Raw genomic sequence first — 16,717 nt, forward strand, 5'->3', positions numbered from 1 at the left:
TGTTTAGGTGGCCAGCAGCAGTGACTAATCCTGAGTTGCTGGTAATACCCTATATTCCAAGAGAATCGTCCAGCCACTAGGAGGTAAGTCAACTTCATTGAATTTCCTGGCTCATTTAGGGAGTGGGGAATACACTTCTGGAATACACTTACTCTAGTTTTAGGTTTACTTTCTCTGTTTGCTGTGGTTCTGTCAGCACCACTATCTGGGAACTTTATGCTTTATACACTGCCTTTGTATCTGATCACACAGTGCTCTTGATCAAGAAACTCACTCAAGGGCTCCCCTGGTGGCTCAGGCGGTTGAGCGCCGCGCTGTGAAGCTGTCGGCAGCCTCCGCAGCGCCGGTCAGATCCTGGCCGGCCGGCCGGGGAGGGTCCCACATGGCGGGGCAGACCTCTCCTGTTTCGCCTGCTGCTCCCCTCAGCAGTGTATTTCAGTCAGTCTACCTGTTCTGTTCCTCACTCTGTCTCTGGTGAATCCTCTCACCCTCCCGCGCCTCTAGCCTGTACCCCGGTTCTTGTATAAATAAATAAATCGTAAAAAAAAAAAAAAAAAGAAACTCACTCTAATGAAAGAAGTTTTGCAGTGGGCTAATGCCCATAGAATTCATTGCTCTAATTGTATATTCTTTCACCAAGAAGCATCTGATCTTATTGATACCTTCTGGGAGATAACCCATTTTTTTAATATTTCTTTTTTTTTTAAAAAGATTTATTTATTTGTGCATACAAGAGCCAGGGTATAGGCCAGAGGTGCAGGGGGTGAGAGGATTCACCAGAGACAGAGTGGGGAACAGAACAGGGAGATTGAATGAAATATGCTGCTGAGGGGAGCAGTGGGTTAGACAGGAGAGGTCTGCTGCGCCATGTGGGCTGCTCCTTGGCTGGCTGGGGATCGAACTCATGCTGCAGAGGCTGCGAATTGCCTCATAGTGCTGTGCCCACCAGGGAGGCCTAGTTTTTGCGCCACCAGGGAGGCCTGAGATAACCCTTTTTGATGCACTCTTATAGAATGCAGTATATGCTCTGAACATCAGATGTCCACTATTTGGTGCTCTTTCCATCTGTTCCTGTTACCTATTGCTGTATAACCACTGCCAAATTTTTTTTTTACTTTCCCTCCTCCATATGCACATGTTCCATTCACCCTGCACCCAACCACCTGTGCTTCTATCCCATCTTCCTCCCTCCCCATTGTTTATCCATCTGGTAACCATTGCAGTCTGTCACTGAATTCAAGATTTATTCCTGTAATTACCTGATTGTGTGTTTGTTTGTTTTTGTTGTTATTTATAGTCAACAAATCAGTGAAATCATCGATCTGTTGAAATCACCTGTCTTTGATTTTTGGTTTATTTCACTTAGCATAATCACCTTGAGGTTAATCCATTTCATCTCAAATGCCACTATTTCATCTTTTTTCACAGATGTGAAAAAAGTATTCCATTTAGTATTTATTCCAGAATTTCATTATCCATTCATCTGTTGACAGACACTTGGGTTGGTTCCATGACTTGGCAGTTGAACCATTGCCAAACTTCTTAGTCACTTAAAATAATTACAATTTTTACTTTACATACAAATCTGAAATTGTGCAGGATTTGGTGGACATAGCTTGTTTCTGTTCCACTTCCTACTTGATGCCAGCTAAGACAGCTGGAAAGTTGGGTACTGGAATCATCTAAAGACTCACTCCTTCACATGTCTTTAACTGATGCTGGTACTGGCTAAGTCCTTTTGTCAGAACACCTCTATTCGTGGCCTTCCCATACCCTCTTTGGTTCCTCACAACATAATTGCTGTGTTCCTTTGGTATGCATCCCCAAAGAGCGAAATCTAGGTGGAAATGTTAATGCCTTTTCTAAACTAACAGTGAAAGTCATTTGGTATCACTTCAAAACTCATTCAATTCATTATGACTTAGTCATTTAGGCTGGCTGTATCAAAGGAGACTCCTTATATTTTTAATGAGAGAAATGTCAAAGAATTTTGAATATGTTTTAAAAGCACTACACTTCCATAGGCAAAGTTAATGGGTCTAGGAACAAAGGGGTATTATACCTAATGACCCCCACTTAAAATATTTTTAACTTCTATTCTCTGAAATTCTAGATATTGCTCTTTTAGAGACTTATTACCGAAGAGAGGAATTTTTCCAATACAGTCTGAAAAATGATTCAATTGACTTGGAGCTGAGACAGCTATGTGACTATTTTGTATGGATAAGCAAAAGAAGGTGGTTTAGGTATTGGCTGGAGCAATTAACATTGATAATCAAACAAAAATAGGTTTGCTGGTATATCTTTAAACACATAGGCCCATCAATCATGCACTTTATTTTATTTTTTTTTAAATTTTTTGTTTTCTTATACTTTTTTTTTATAGAGGCATGTTTTATTTATTTATTTGTTTGTTTATACATGCACTGGGTACAGTCAGAAGCGCAGGAGGGTGAGAGAATTCACCAGAGCCAGAGCGGGGAGCAGAGCAGGCAGAAGGACCGAAGGACACTGCTGAGGGGAGCAGCGGGCGGCAGGAGAGACCCTCCTGCCATGTGGGACGCGCCATGTGGGACCCTCCTCCGGTGGCCGGGGAGCAGCCGGGGATCGAACCGGCGCCACCCAGGCTGCGGGCAGCTTCACAACCCAGCGCTCAACTGCTGCGCCACCGGGGAGGCCCAATCATGCACTTTAGAAATGAAGGTACTAGTTGAAAGAATGGAATATAGAAAGACTAGTAGAGAAAGGAAATCATAAATGGAGTGAAGGTCTCGTTATCAAGAGGCCAAGGAATAGGAACTGTCATCTTATATTTTCTTTCCTGATGTATGATGTGCTTTAACTTTTATTTTCTTTCTTGACATTTTACTTCACGGTTGCATGTAGAGTGTGGTATTATTTAGTCCTTCAGTTGCAGAGTAATGGATGTCAACTGGAAGTCTAGACTTAGAGATGGATGGGTGTGTGGTAATTGAAGCATTGGATTCTTGGAGAGTGACCGTGTGTGTGCATGTTTGATGATGAAGATAATTGTGATATTTTAAGTGACAATTTTTTTTTTAAGCACAAGCATTGGAAACAATGGTTGTATTTGTGTTGGGCAGTCAAAGAGATGACTTTACATATGAAATTTTGGTGGTATTGTTATGTGTATCATTAGTTGAGTCTTCTTTTTGTGTTTGGGAAATTCTGCGCAGTTTGATGGTGTGATGTCGAGCATTGCTTACGCAACAGAAAGTGAGAAAGACAGTTACTCACTTTTTTCCTGTTTTTTTTTTTTTTTTTTTACAAGAGGTTGTTCATATGACCTCAATTTGATATGTCAGATGACATCTTGACAGCTACCTCATAAAAACGTTGAACCAGAATCATTCAGCTAAACTGCTTCTAAATTTCTGCTCTGAGGGTGCTAAGTGAGACACTAAATGTTTTTTATTTTCAGTGCCTAAGATGTGGGTGGGATAACTTGTTATGTAGCGGTAGATAACTAGAGTACTCTCCCTTCTCCATGGGGAGGGGAAATGTCTAGCACCTTCACAACTCTGCAAAGATTTCTCATGATCAGCCTCATCGATCTTCATTTCATTGTTTGCATTCTCTTGTGTAAGGCAGGATTCCTTCAACAATCTCTTAGCATTTCCTGCATGGGAAGAGCGGCATCTTTATTTAAGATGTATGAGGATGTGATGCTTATTTATTGTTCTCATATTTTGAAACCTCTGCCTAAATTCCTAGACAACATTAAAAATTTAACATCCTGGGGCCTCCCTGGCTGTGCAAGGGGTTAAGACGCAGCACTAAGCATTAAGGAGCAACCCATAGCCACTGCAACCGGAATTCGATCCCTGGCCAGGGATATGACCCACATGGCACAGCAGACCTCTCCTGTCTAGCCTGCTGCTCCCCTCAGCAGTGTATTTCAGTCGATCCACCTGTTCTGTTCCCCATTCTGGCTCTGGTGAATCCTCTCACCCCTGCACCTCTGGCCTGTACCCCAGTTCTTGTATACATAAATAAATAAATCTTTAAAAAAATTTAACATCCTAACAAGAATGCAGTAAATTTAAAAAGTGAATAAGAGCTCTAAAAGGCTTCTTTCAAATAAGTCAGATTTTGTGGTGGTAAGTCAAATTAAGAAATTTGGAGGTTCATTGGTCCTTACTCATATCAGTCATATAAGGAAGTTAATTAACTTACTTCATCTAAAATTTCTTTATCTGAAAATGGAATAACAATGGTACTTCTCATATGGTTCTTATGAAGGTAAATGAAATAATCTTAGCATAATACCTGGTATGTAGGGGATATGTTTCAATATATTTTAGGTATTGTTTTAATCATCACCTTGCTTGGGAAACATTGCCAAAGTGTAATTTCCTGGGATAGATTGTCTCGTGAGTAAGCTCTATCACTTTTTTAAAAATTTCAATCCAGCTTGAAATTTCATTTCTCTTCTTTCTCTTTTTCTCAATAGCTTGGAAAAAGATGTATGATATGATGAGGCCTTTGTACAGATTGACCCCGTGCTTAAGTACATGATTTCTGGTTTCATGATGAATCCATTTACTGAAGGAGGTGAAGGTGCCAGGTATGTCTTCCTATCATCCATACCCCATACCTGCCATCTGGTTCACCAAAGGGGAGACATGAATATTTTTCTGGGTTTTTGATTGTTTGTTTTAATTATTTAAGAAGAATAAATATGTCTTGATTAATATATTTGTTAAAAAATAAAATACAAGCTTTGGTTTGCAACTACCACTGCCTGCTAGTGCTTAATGTATTAATTTGGATATCTTGAAAGATGTATTTAATAAAGAATAAAACTTAGCAGCTGCTTATAAATAATGCAGAAGTGCTGAATAAACTTTTTAATGCAAGTCATGAATCAATCAGATTCATGGAAAAACTGTGTAACAATTTATAACTCTTTAATGATCCTCTACTCAGAAATAAAGGTGTTGTCATATATATTAGACTACAAGATCATAATTAAATAAGTATATGCTTAGTAAAACAAGATTATATAAGTAAATAGAGACTCAGAATGCTTAAGATGGTTTTGTTGAAAGTTGTGTGCTATCTTATTCATGTGTTGTCAGCAAATCCTCTGGTTAAATCCAGTCTTAGAAGGTACGGTACTAAAGAACTCATTGCTCACTAGTTCAGTCATTTCTGAATATATTGGGAAGAAATCTCTTAATTTTAATTTTTTTATTTCTCATCTATATATTTTTTTATGTATCTATATTAGAAATATAAACTAGTCCCTTTTCTTTTCCATGTTTCAACCTCTGTCTAACTTTCCCACTGGAGGGCAGTAGAGAAGCGTCTAGGATTTTGGCTCATTGGCTCTAATGTGACAAGTCAGACCTTAAAACTTAGCATAGGACTTAATTCCTACTGTTAAAATGTCACAGTGAAAGTACTTTTTCAGAAAATGTATTTGCTCCATAAAAATTCATACTTGATTATAAAACTAAAAGGAAATAAAACAAAGCTTATGCATTTATAAACGTTTCCTAACTGGGCAAAACAAAAATCATTACATTACATCACAAATGTACTTTTTTTTTTTTTTTATAGATTTATTTATTTATTTACACAAGCACTGGGTACAGTCAGAGGCACAGGAAGGTGAGAGAATTCACCAGAGCCAGAGCGGGGAGTAGACCAGGCAGACTGACGAAGTACACTGCTGAGGGGAGCAGTGGGCGGCAGGAGAGGTCTGTGTGCCATGTGGGACCCTCGCCTGGTGGCCGGGGATTGAACCGGCGCTGCAGAGGCTGCGGGCAGCTTCGCAGCCCAGCGCTTAACCACTGTGCCACCGGGGAGGCCCACAAATGTACTTTTTTTGAGGGTAGGAAACATCCTGCTCTTCATTTATGTATATTGGAAGCTTTCTGGAAATAGAAATACTACACAGTGACATACTTTTTTTCCTCCCCATCCTTTTTTTCTCCCCACCCTTTTTGGTTACCTATAGGTCTGTGCCCTCGTAGGTGAGTGCCAAAGAAGGGGTCAATATTTGCCATTTCCCAGATAGAGACATGAGAAGACCTTGGCCTCCCCTCCAGGGTTACAGACTTGAGGATTGAGCAGGTCTTGCCTTTCCTGTATCAGCACAGGTGTGGGCCAGGAGCCAAAACCTGCCATCCACCGACTGGTCAAGTTGTGTTTAGGCTTACTCCCTGCTGCCATCCACATTGGGCTTGAATGTGTCTCTGCCTGGCTTCCAGCCAGGGGGACAGACTTCCCCATGCTCATTAGCGTACTACAAGGCCTGACCAGTGGCAGGCCTCAACCAAAGAACACCCCACAGACAAATCATTGATAGTGATCTGTCAAAGGACACCCTTGTCATCGATGATAAGGACGGCCCTTTAGGTGATGCCCTTGTCTTCTTCAGCATAATCGTGGAACAAGTTTCTGGTTATGTCAGCCAGCAGGGCATGTTCAGGGGCCTACAGCTCCCTCCTTCCAGGGTGGAGTCGGGTGGGGAGGTTGTTGGTCCAAGTCAGGTGAGTGAACTGAGAGTCCATAGAGAACCCCAGAATTCACAGCCTAGTTTGCAGAAGGCCTCTGTATGCTCCCTGAAAGCGATGATCTCAAGGAGCACACAAAGATGAAGGAAGTCCAATGGGTAGAAAAGAAGGACCACGCATTTCCTCCCTAATGGGAAAGCTTCACCTCTTTGAAGGTGGCCCTCCACCACAGTGGTAGCCTGAAGAGGCAGCTCTCTGATATGCGCAGTGCCAGAAGCCATGGCTGACAGCTGCCTGGGCAAGGGTGAGATGCAGAGGCCAGTGGAAGCTCAGAGGTGTGTTCACAGCACCCAAAAACTACTTTTGGGTGCTGAGATTTTTGTATAAGAGCTTAACTGACTAAAGCTTTCTTAAAAACTAGACCCAAAATGTGTGCAATGGTTGTGAATCTTATGCCACTCACTCTGGCATGTAAAGATGTCATGCTAGATTTTTAAAATTAAATTAATTATAATTTTTAACTTCCAGCTGGCCAGAATGAGGGAAAAGTCAACTTCAGTCATTGTTATTTTTTAATTAAAAAAAATTAACCATTTAGTGCATTTTTTAAATTGTATCATTTTTTATTGAGGTAACATTGTTTTACAGCACTGCATATGATTTACAGCACTGTAGAGATTCACATCACTTCAAATGTATTTTACCATACCACACCCACTATCAAAGCTCCCCAAATCTTCTACCATAGTCCCTTGGGATTCCTCCCCACTTTGCTCGCCACACCCAACCTTCCCTTTCTGGCCACCTCAATTTTTTGTTTTGTTTTGGTTTTGTCTCTTCTTTTGCTTTGTTTCTTTATTTTCCACACATGAGTAAAATCATCCTGTATTTGTCTTTCTCCTTCTGATTTGTTTGGCTTAACATAATTCTCTCTAGTTCTATCCACGTAGTTGCAAATGGAAAGATTTCTTCTTTTTTTAATTGTTGAATTGTGTATACTTACCACATCTTCTTAATTCCCTATCTTTCTTTGGGTACTTGGGTTGTTTCTGAGAAACAGGGCAAGCTAGGAATTAGGCAGTTTTAGGGACAGTGCAGGAGGGGACCTCTGAAGAATTTAGGGAGGCTTCAGAGATAAGGACAACCCAGGGAAAGTAACCAATTCCACTAGGAAAAACAAACATCCCAGGACCAAGGACAACATTGTTAATGCTAGTCCTGGTTTCCTTCAGGTGGTAAAGGGAGGTAGAGACTAGAGAAATGGAGAGTGGTTTAATTTATGGACAACTTAGAAGGGCAGCTGTTTAACTTCAATGTAGAGATGCTCATCCCGGAGAACCAGGCCCTAAAGATAAAGCCATAAGCATAACAAATGGGGAAAGACAAACCTGTTAGATAAGGAATGTGAAGATCCCCCACTCAGTAGCAAATTAAGTGAGACAGCCGAGAACTAACCAATCACAAAGAGACTGGTGGAGCTTTAGAATAATCAGGGAAAGAAAGTATATATTCCCTGAGACAAGACTTCACTTTGGCTTCCTTGCCCCTCCCAGGCCTGGTTCCCTGGCCTGGGAGTCCCACTTTATTTCTGCTTTTTTTCTCCTCAATAAACTTTTTCTTTCTATAAACAAACCTGCCTCTTCTCGCTTGCTTGCCTGAGCGTCTGCGAAGTTCCTGCTGCAGCTTCGTGAGACACCAACCCGTGGGGGTCTAGTGGCTGGGGCTCAGCACTGCCCTGCAGCCTGGGATCCGTTCCTGGCTGGGAGACTAGGCCTGACAATTCCGGTATCATTTCCATAATTTGGCTATTGTAAATAGTGGTGCAATGAACAAAAGTAGAAGTTTATATATCCTTTTAAGTGAGTGTTCTTATATTCTTTGGATAGATGCTAAGGTGTGGAGTTGCTGAATCTCATGGTAGATCTATTTTTAAGATTTTGAGAAACTTCTGTCTGATTTTCACAGAGGCTGGACCAGTCTACATTCCCACAGCATTCCACCAGCAACCCCCAGAAGGTTCCTATTACTTCACACTCTTGGCCATGCTTTTATTTATTTATTTATTTATTTGACATGGACCATTCTCACTGGGTGAGCTGGTATTTCATTGTGGTTTTGACTTGTATTTTTATAATTATAAGTGACAATGAACATTTTTTCATATGGTGGGCCACCAGTGTATCTTCTTTGGAGAAGTGTCTATTTAGTTCTCCTGCCCACTTTTTCATTGGAATTTTTATTTTCTTTTTGTTGAGTTGTATAAGTTGTCTATATATTTTGGAAATTAACCCCTTGTTGGATGTGTGATATACAAACATTTTCTCCCACTCAGCAGGGTGTCTTTTTATTTTAGGGATAGTTTTGTTATAGCCTTAGTAATTGCTAAGACTCTGTGGCCACCCTCATCCATTCATAGATTTCAGGGGTCATAGGCTGGGAGGTATCAACAATCCTCAGCCCACAGTGGTTAAGGCTGACATATATGCCCAGTGTCCTTTGAAAGTGGCCAAACCTATGGTCTCCTTGTGCCATGGGAATTTTTTTATAATTGGAAATCCTGGTAGGTTTTTCCCTCCCTAAAGATCACTTCCTGTCACTGACCAGGCCTGGTCCCTGACTTGGGTGCCTTTAACAGTGACCATGGGTCTTTACTCCTTGCAGAGCCTCTCTTCCTGCTTTCATTGAGCTCTCTGCCCTCCTAGGAGAATTGTTTTGTCCCCTGCACACCCTTTCTCACCCAGATTCATAGCTTAACCTCTTCGGTGAGTGCAGGCTTTCACTGAGGCAAGGCCAGAGCTAGTCTTCAAATAGCTTCTGTTTAAGGCCACTCTGAGATCAGCAAGCACTATGGACTGGTAATCATTAGCAGAAGGTGGGGAAGGAAGGGGAATTACAGCAAAAACAAAACACACTCTAATGTCTCAACAAAAAGCCGGAACTGAAGACAATTCTTTTTCTGGTAATCTCCCTATAGAAAGCACAGGTATTCCCTATGCCTCTAAGCACCTTCAAATTGCACTCAACATTAGGGTTGTGAGTCCGGAAATCTTTCTTTGCTAATTTGTTGTACATGAATGCCAGCAGAAACCTTTGAATGGTAAATGCTGTGGGAGGGGCAGTTTCCATGGTGACTCTTCAATGTACCCTTTTTCTTGCACTTCAATTAGATCTTCATAGCTGAGCTGCTGTGAATGAGAAGGTAACAACTCAGTCATATCTGGAGGGCAGGATATGTGAGAGAATGCAGTCTTTATAATTGCAGCTACATTCTGAGCCCACTGATTTGTACCCTGCTTGCCTGGCACCATGTCTTCATGGTTACCCCAGCCCCACTATGGGAAATACATTTACAACATACATGAAAAGGGGCCAACTACCTTTATGTAGTTGTGTAGTTAGGAAGAAAGCTTACAAGTTAATAGGAAAAGTTCCAAAATACAATAGAATATAATGGGCAAAGCATATATATAGGTAGCTTATAGAAAAAGAAAATTAATGGCTTACATTTTATGAAAATGTACTTAATCTCATTCATAATGAAGAGAATATATCCTTTAATAAGAATTCAGTTTTTTACCTACCAGAACGGAAAAGATCTGAAAGTTTGATAATGTGGAAGAACCATTATTTTATATACTCTTGGTAGGAGAATATGTTGGTATAACCTCTCTGGAGAGTGATTGAGCAATTCCTTGTCTAGGAATTCATCCTACAAGTGTAATTACATTTGACTTAAAAACACAAGTAAAAGAATATCCATTGATGCATTGTAGGATAACTGGGACAAATAAATGAGTTTTTGATACATTCATACAGTTTTTCACACAGGGCATTGAGAGACAGAAATAAAGTTGGTTTTCCATAAGTTGTATGTTCAACCCATTTACTAAACACTGTGAAAGAATAATTCTAAAAAAAAATGTGAAATCATGACTCTCATGCAGATATAAAATGAACTCATGTTAAAGGTTTTATTTTTCTTATAATGAAATGTGAGAAAAATTAGCGAAGTTTGGGCACAAAGGAGAAATAAAATGAGTAAACATATCAAAAAGATCTCTGTGAGGTCTGCAGCTCTTCTGCTTCCTCCACCACTGAACAGAGCTGCTGCCATGAAGATACCCCAAGGTTGAAACAAAGATATTTTCTTATAATAGACATTATCTCTTAAGCTCTTGCTTTCATCACACGTAGGCTGCTAGCTACTTGTTTCCACTTATCAAGCAAAATAAAATGGTTGTTAACCAAACTTTGGTTAAGATTCTCCCTTCCAGGTGGCTGAGCCTTGGCCTACCTTTATCATGAGAGGCACACACAACTCCTTAACAACCTTTCCTAAGAAAAACCTGGCCTTAAGGTAAAACATTCTCCTGTAGAGTATCCTATAGGTCGTCCTTCCTTCCCAATTCCACACAGATGGTTCTTTCTAGTCTTGTTTGCCCCTCTTTATAGAATAAAAGTTCTTTTTGTCTGACCCTAGAGGTCTTTTGGTCAGAGCTTCTCCCTACTACAATAATCTTCCCCTTAGTGCAACCATTCCTCCCACTCCTCACCCTTCATTTTATAATAATCATTTTGAACAAAGTTTCTCTTTCTTAAATCGGATTTGTGTTTTATTTAACAATCTTCAGAATTTTGATAAAATTTTCTCCAGTTAATTATAGTATGAAAGGACATTGAGAACCACTGCTTAGAGGATGTGAACAAAACAATTACCTGGGTAATCTAATACAGATATATCTGTGTTCCTCCAGAAAGCAGATTCTGAGGCAAGGTCTTGGTTCAGATGGTTATTTAAGAGGAAATCTCAGGAAGCAGAAGTAAAAGAGCAGGGACACTGAAACAAGGAGGAAAACTCCATTTAATATGCATAAATGAGTAAGTTTCCCCTATGGGTAATGGAAGCTCACTTTTTCCTGGGATCCTCTGAGGAAAGTATAGGATGCAATTTAGATTTCATATCTTGAGAGATGGCAAAGCTGAGGTATTTATCCATTTCTCCTGTCGTTCTTGGAGTCTGGAGGAGAAGAAGACAGCTGGAGTTCTCAGGACAGACCAACAAGGAGAACTGTACACAGAGAAACCCAGAGACCTGTAGAGGGTTCTTCTCAGGAATTTGGCAGAATGTAGTGACTGTTTGTGAGGAAACTGGTTGAGCATTTTCTCTAAGGGTGTTAAGTACCAATACTGCTGGTCATCTTCAGGCAGAGAAGCTGAGGATGCATGGTTCCTGAGGGGATAGTAGCATACTGTCTACTGTAGCTGCAGGCAAACTCAGAGGTGCCAAAAGGGCATACATAGAGCCAGGCTCCAGAGTGTTGTGCTCAGCGTCAACCAGTGCAGCCCCCAAGGACACACAGACAGCCGCTGTAAGAACACAAAGGAGTTTATTATGGGCTCGAGACCAGGCTCTCGACACGCACCGATGTAACGGTGGAGGTCGGGAGCCCTGAACAAAGGGAACAGGGATCTTATATAGGGGTACAAGTAGATTTCTAAAATTAAATCATGTTGGCAATCATTCATTAGTTACATAGGTACATCATTCATTGATTACACAGGTGCATTCGTTAACAACGGTGGGTCCACAGTTATTTTATGGCTAGTTTGACCCCATTAGTGGCCTGCATTGCTTGGTTCTATTTTATGGCCAGTTAGACCCATTACTCGGCTCCACTGTGACTGGCCGTCTGAGATAAGACCAGAGTGGGGTGGGGGTCATAAACCCTCTTTGGAATGCAGGCTATTTAGTCTTGAGTAAGCAAAACTTGAAATACTAAGAAATACTAAGATGGCGGTTATACACAAGATGGAGGAACAGTGGCTAAGTCTCACACAGAGCATGTGCTGCCATATTGAACTTTACATCTACAGAGAAAATCCTTTTTAAATTCTTGCACATGCCAATTGAAAACCCAAAGTTGAGCATAAGAAGTTCTCTATGAATTCCCCCAAGTGGAAATTTTAAATAATACTTAAATAATTCCTGTGTCCTAAAGGTTTTACATGTGTTAATTTATATAATTCTCAAGGCAATCATCTGAGGTAGGATTATTCAGTTTTATAAATGAAGAAAGTGAGCCTTAAGTTATACTCTCCCCAAGGTCATATAGAAAAAAGATGCCAGGATTTAAACTCCAGCCCTCTGATTCCAGAATTCAAGCTGTTAACCACTATGGGGTATGCTTCCCCACAGCCTTTAATCATAATGTGGGAAAACTGCAAGTTAAGAATCACAATGATGTAAATGATCCAACAATAAATACCCCAGCCATTGGGGAATAAAAAAATTTCTCTACAGGGAAAATTAAAGCAATAATAAGAAGAAAAATTGTACATGACAAAATTTACGAGTTATGGCTAAGCTTTGATGAAAAGGATTATCATTATAAATAAGAGTGACAGTATGTGAATTAAACATTCTACTCAAAGGTTAGGAAATGAACAAATTATCTGGGACAAAGGAAGTGAAGAATTAATAAAAATGTCAATAGAGAGGACTTCCATTCACATGGAGTAACAGGAACTCCATGTATCTACCTGCTTGAACAACCAAAACAGAGAAAACCTACAAAACAACACTCTTCAGTACACTTAATATCAAGCCCAAAGGACAAAGATTCCTGATGGCAAACAAAGGAGGTGAGCCCTTCCTTAGGAGAGTTTCCTGGTCTTGGTACAGAGACAGAAAACCAGAGTCCAGTGGACTGTGAAGTTGAGAAGTATTCTTGGAGTCTGGAGGAGAAAAAAACAGCTGGAGTTCTCAGGACAGACCAACAAGGAGAACTGTACACAGAGAAACCCAGAGACCTGTAGAGGGTTCTTCTCAGGAACTTGGCAGAATGTAGTGAGTGTTTGTGAGGAAACAGTAAGGCCAAGAAAAGAAGCACCCAAAGGGATGAGAGGTAATAGTGCACAGCGCTCACAATGAGCCAAGAATAGTGCCCGTTTCTCACCAATCAGATTCACTGTGCACTGTGTCAAGAACTCAGAAAAGTGCTGCCTCAATAATGGGAATTAAGTGGTCAAAAGATGAGCATTGTTGAAGTCTTACCTAGCAAATCTTAACAGCAAGACCTACTATTATTTCTGGGTCCTGGAGAACACATGGCATTTCTGAGGTCCACACTGTGAGGTCTCTTGGGAGGGAGGAGAGCAGGAGGAGAGAATGAATATGGATCTGAGCTCTATTATGGAGGTCCAAGAGTGGAGTGTCAGGATTTCCTGGCTTAACTCTTTATTGGCTAATTTAAAGTATAAGAGTAGAAATTAAGCAGGCTCCTCAAGTGTTAAGTTATCTAGGTAATCCTGAGCTCTCTGAAAGAGGGACCAACATGGATGGGGGTGGCCTCATCTACTTGGCCTTATCTACTTGTTTTGCTAGCAGCAGTATCTTCTAGCAGTCAGTATGTTATTCAAGATGGATGTCTTTTAAAATGGATATCTCAGTAATCAAAAGCTAAATGTCAGGCTTTTGAACTACAATCAAAAAGCTTATGTCAGGTGCTTACACTCCAGTTTTGTGTTAGGTAGAAGTATCAAGTTATTTTGTGAGAATTAAGTGTGCACAGAAGAGGATCCATTCATGGGAATGAATGCTGGGTAGCAAAAGGGGTGGACTGTGCTGATCCTGTGCTTGTTGATGCCTTGCCTGTCTCTTTTCCTGTTGACTGGAATTTGCCCCTTGCAGGCTAGTTTCCAGACTGTCATGTAACCTGGCTTCTGGCTGAATTCAGCCTGTGAGCAGTACTAGTGGGAGACCAGAGAAAAAAGAAAGGAAAAAAACAGGGAATTTCTTCCCCTTCCTCTCTACTCTAGGCATTTTCTTCATTGGGATGTTTCTCCTCTATAGCCAAGCTAATGTACTCTTTGTATGTGAAAGTGTGGTGTGTGTGCTAAGCCTTTGAAATGTGTCTCTGCATAACTGTGTTGGCTATATCTGCTGAGAAAGAGGATCAGAAGACACTGGTTAGTGATGCAATCCATTAAAGGTGGTTTTCTCTAAAGCAGTACCATTATTGAAGATTTCTTCTTCATTTGGTTATTTTTTAACAAGAAAAAAGAATGCTCCCTCTCACCTCTGTTAGTGCTCTTTGATGAATAGTGCAGCGCAGACTGTCACCGGTTATTTATTTTCATGAGTCCCTAATTGCACCTAATGAAGCATTTACCTTGCATTTACAAGCTCTTGCTGCAGGTACATTTTTAGCCATCCTCAGTAAAGAAACTTAATTGCAGTAGAAACCATAGAAATGAATGTTATCACTTATTACTTAAGTATTCGTCCTTTTTTTTTCTAGCTACATAGAGACCAGGAAGAGAAAACAGCATCTTAAATAGAATTTGTGAAGCAAGGAAGCTATTGGCAAGGAACCTAAAAAAATTTCATAGCATTTGCATGTAAGGAAGCTATTCAGTACAATAGTTTTAGTCAACGAATAGATATATTTTTTGATTTGTAAATCTCAGATTCCTAATCCAATGCAGTTGACATGGGTTTGAACTACACTCGTCCACTTACATGTGGATTTTTTTTCAGCCTGGATTCACCCAAAGGAAAATGCCCATTAGGTGGGACAGCCAACTATAAGGGATTTTAGCATTTGCAGATGCTGGTATCTTCTGGGATCCTGAAATCAGTCCTCTGCAGATACCAAGGCACAATGGTAGCTAAGTTTTGGGGGAGTCAAGGGTTATTTATATGTGGATTTTCAGCTGCATGGAGTGGGGGACAGAAATCGTGCTCATAACCTCTGTGTTTTTCAAGGGTCAGCTGTATTATTTTGTTTTAAAAATGTTTTTCTTTTCTTTTTTTTGTTTTTTATTTTATGTATTTTTTACATCATTTTTCATTTTTGCACAATGTGTGCATTTTCATCTTGGTTATAGTCCCCATACAATTCCCACGCCCCTTGTTTTGATCCTACTCCCTCCCCTACGTCCCCCCCCAGTAGTGTGTCTCTGGTTTATAGTTGCTTGTTGATTTTGATTTTTACTTTATCATCTTACACCGTGAGAATGGCACATATTAAAAAAACTAGCAACAACAAATCTTGGCGAGGATGTGGAGAAAAAGGAACTCTCCTGCCCTGCTGGTGAGAGTGCAAACTGGTCCTACCACTATGGAAAGCTGTGTGGAGATTCCTCAACCTGCTAAAGATGGAGGTTCCATATGATCCAGCAATTCCACTCCTAGGTATTTACCCAAAGGACACAGAAACTTTAATTCAAAAGGACACCTACACCCCTATGTTTATAGCAGCACTATTTACAATAGCTAAGCTTTGGAAACAACCCAAATGCCCCAAAATAGATGACTGGATCAAGAAGATCGGTACATATACACAATGGAATATTACTCAGCAATCAAAAAAAAATAAACTCATGCAATTTTCAGCAACATGGATGGAGCTAGACGGGATCATGCTCAGCGAAATAGGCCAGAGAGAAAAAGAAAAATACCAGATGTTCTCACTCATAGCAGGAATTTAGAAAACCTAAATAAGGGACCAGGAAAAGGACTATTTATAACAAAGTAAAAATCAAAATCAGTAAGCAACTTTATTTTCATTTTAAATCGTAAGAGAATGTCCTTGTCTAGATCAGTCTGACCTGCCTTTGCAATTCAGAATATTATTGGTACAATAATTTTTAGATTTAATTGTAATCTTAGTGACCATCAAGTGCAGCCCTCTTATTTAATAGGAAGTTGAGACAAAGTGATTTGGTTAGATGAACAACCGGCAGATTCAGAACCACAAACCACCCTCTTGACTCTACCTTCACTGCTTCCTATAAATATTAGTGGTTCTCAAATGAACAGTGGTTTTTCTTCATACCACACATACCTCCCCTTAGCACTCCCACCCTTCTGATTTTCTTATGTTCCCTCTTCTAGTTAAGAACGTGCATATTATAGCTTTCCACTTCTCAATTCAAAACTTAAAATTCCAAATTTACTATGATGGTGGTCTCTAAATCATAAGCTTCTAACTATTTATTTATATGTATTTTACATCATTGTTCATTTTTAAATAATGTTTGCTTTCTATTCTCAGGTGTAGTTCCCACAGAATTTCCTCCACCAATTCACCCGTGCACCATCACCACAGTTCCCTGTCTCTTCCCTGTCTCGTTCTGATCCCTCTCTCTCTCCCTCCTGTGCAAAATGTCTCTGGTTTATAGTTGTCTGTTTATTTTTGTTGTGTTTTTTATTGTTATTGTTTTTTCCC

Source organism: Talpa europaea (genome assembly GCF_964194135.1).
Source record: "Talpa europaea genome assembly, chromosome: 11".
NCBI classification, from domain to species: domain Eukaryota; kingdom Metazoa; phylum Chordata; class Mammalia; order Eulipotyphla; family Talpidae; genus Talpa; species Talpa europaea.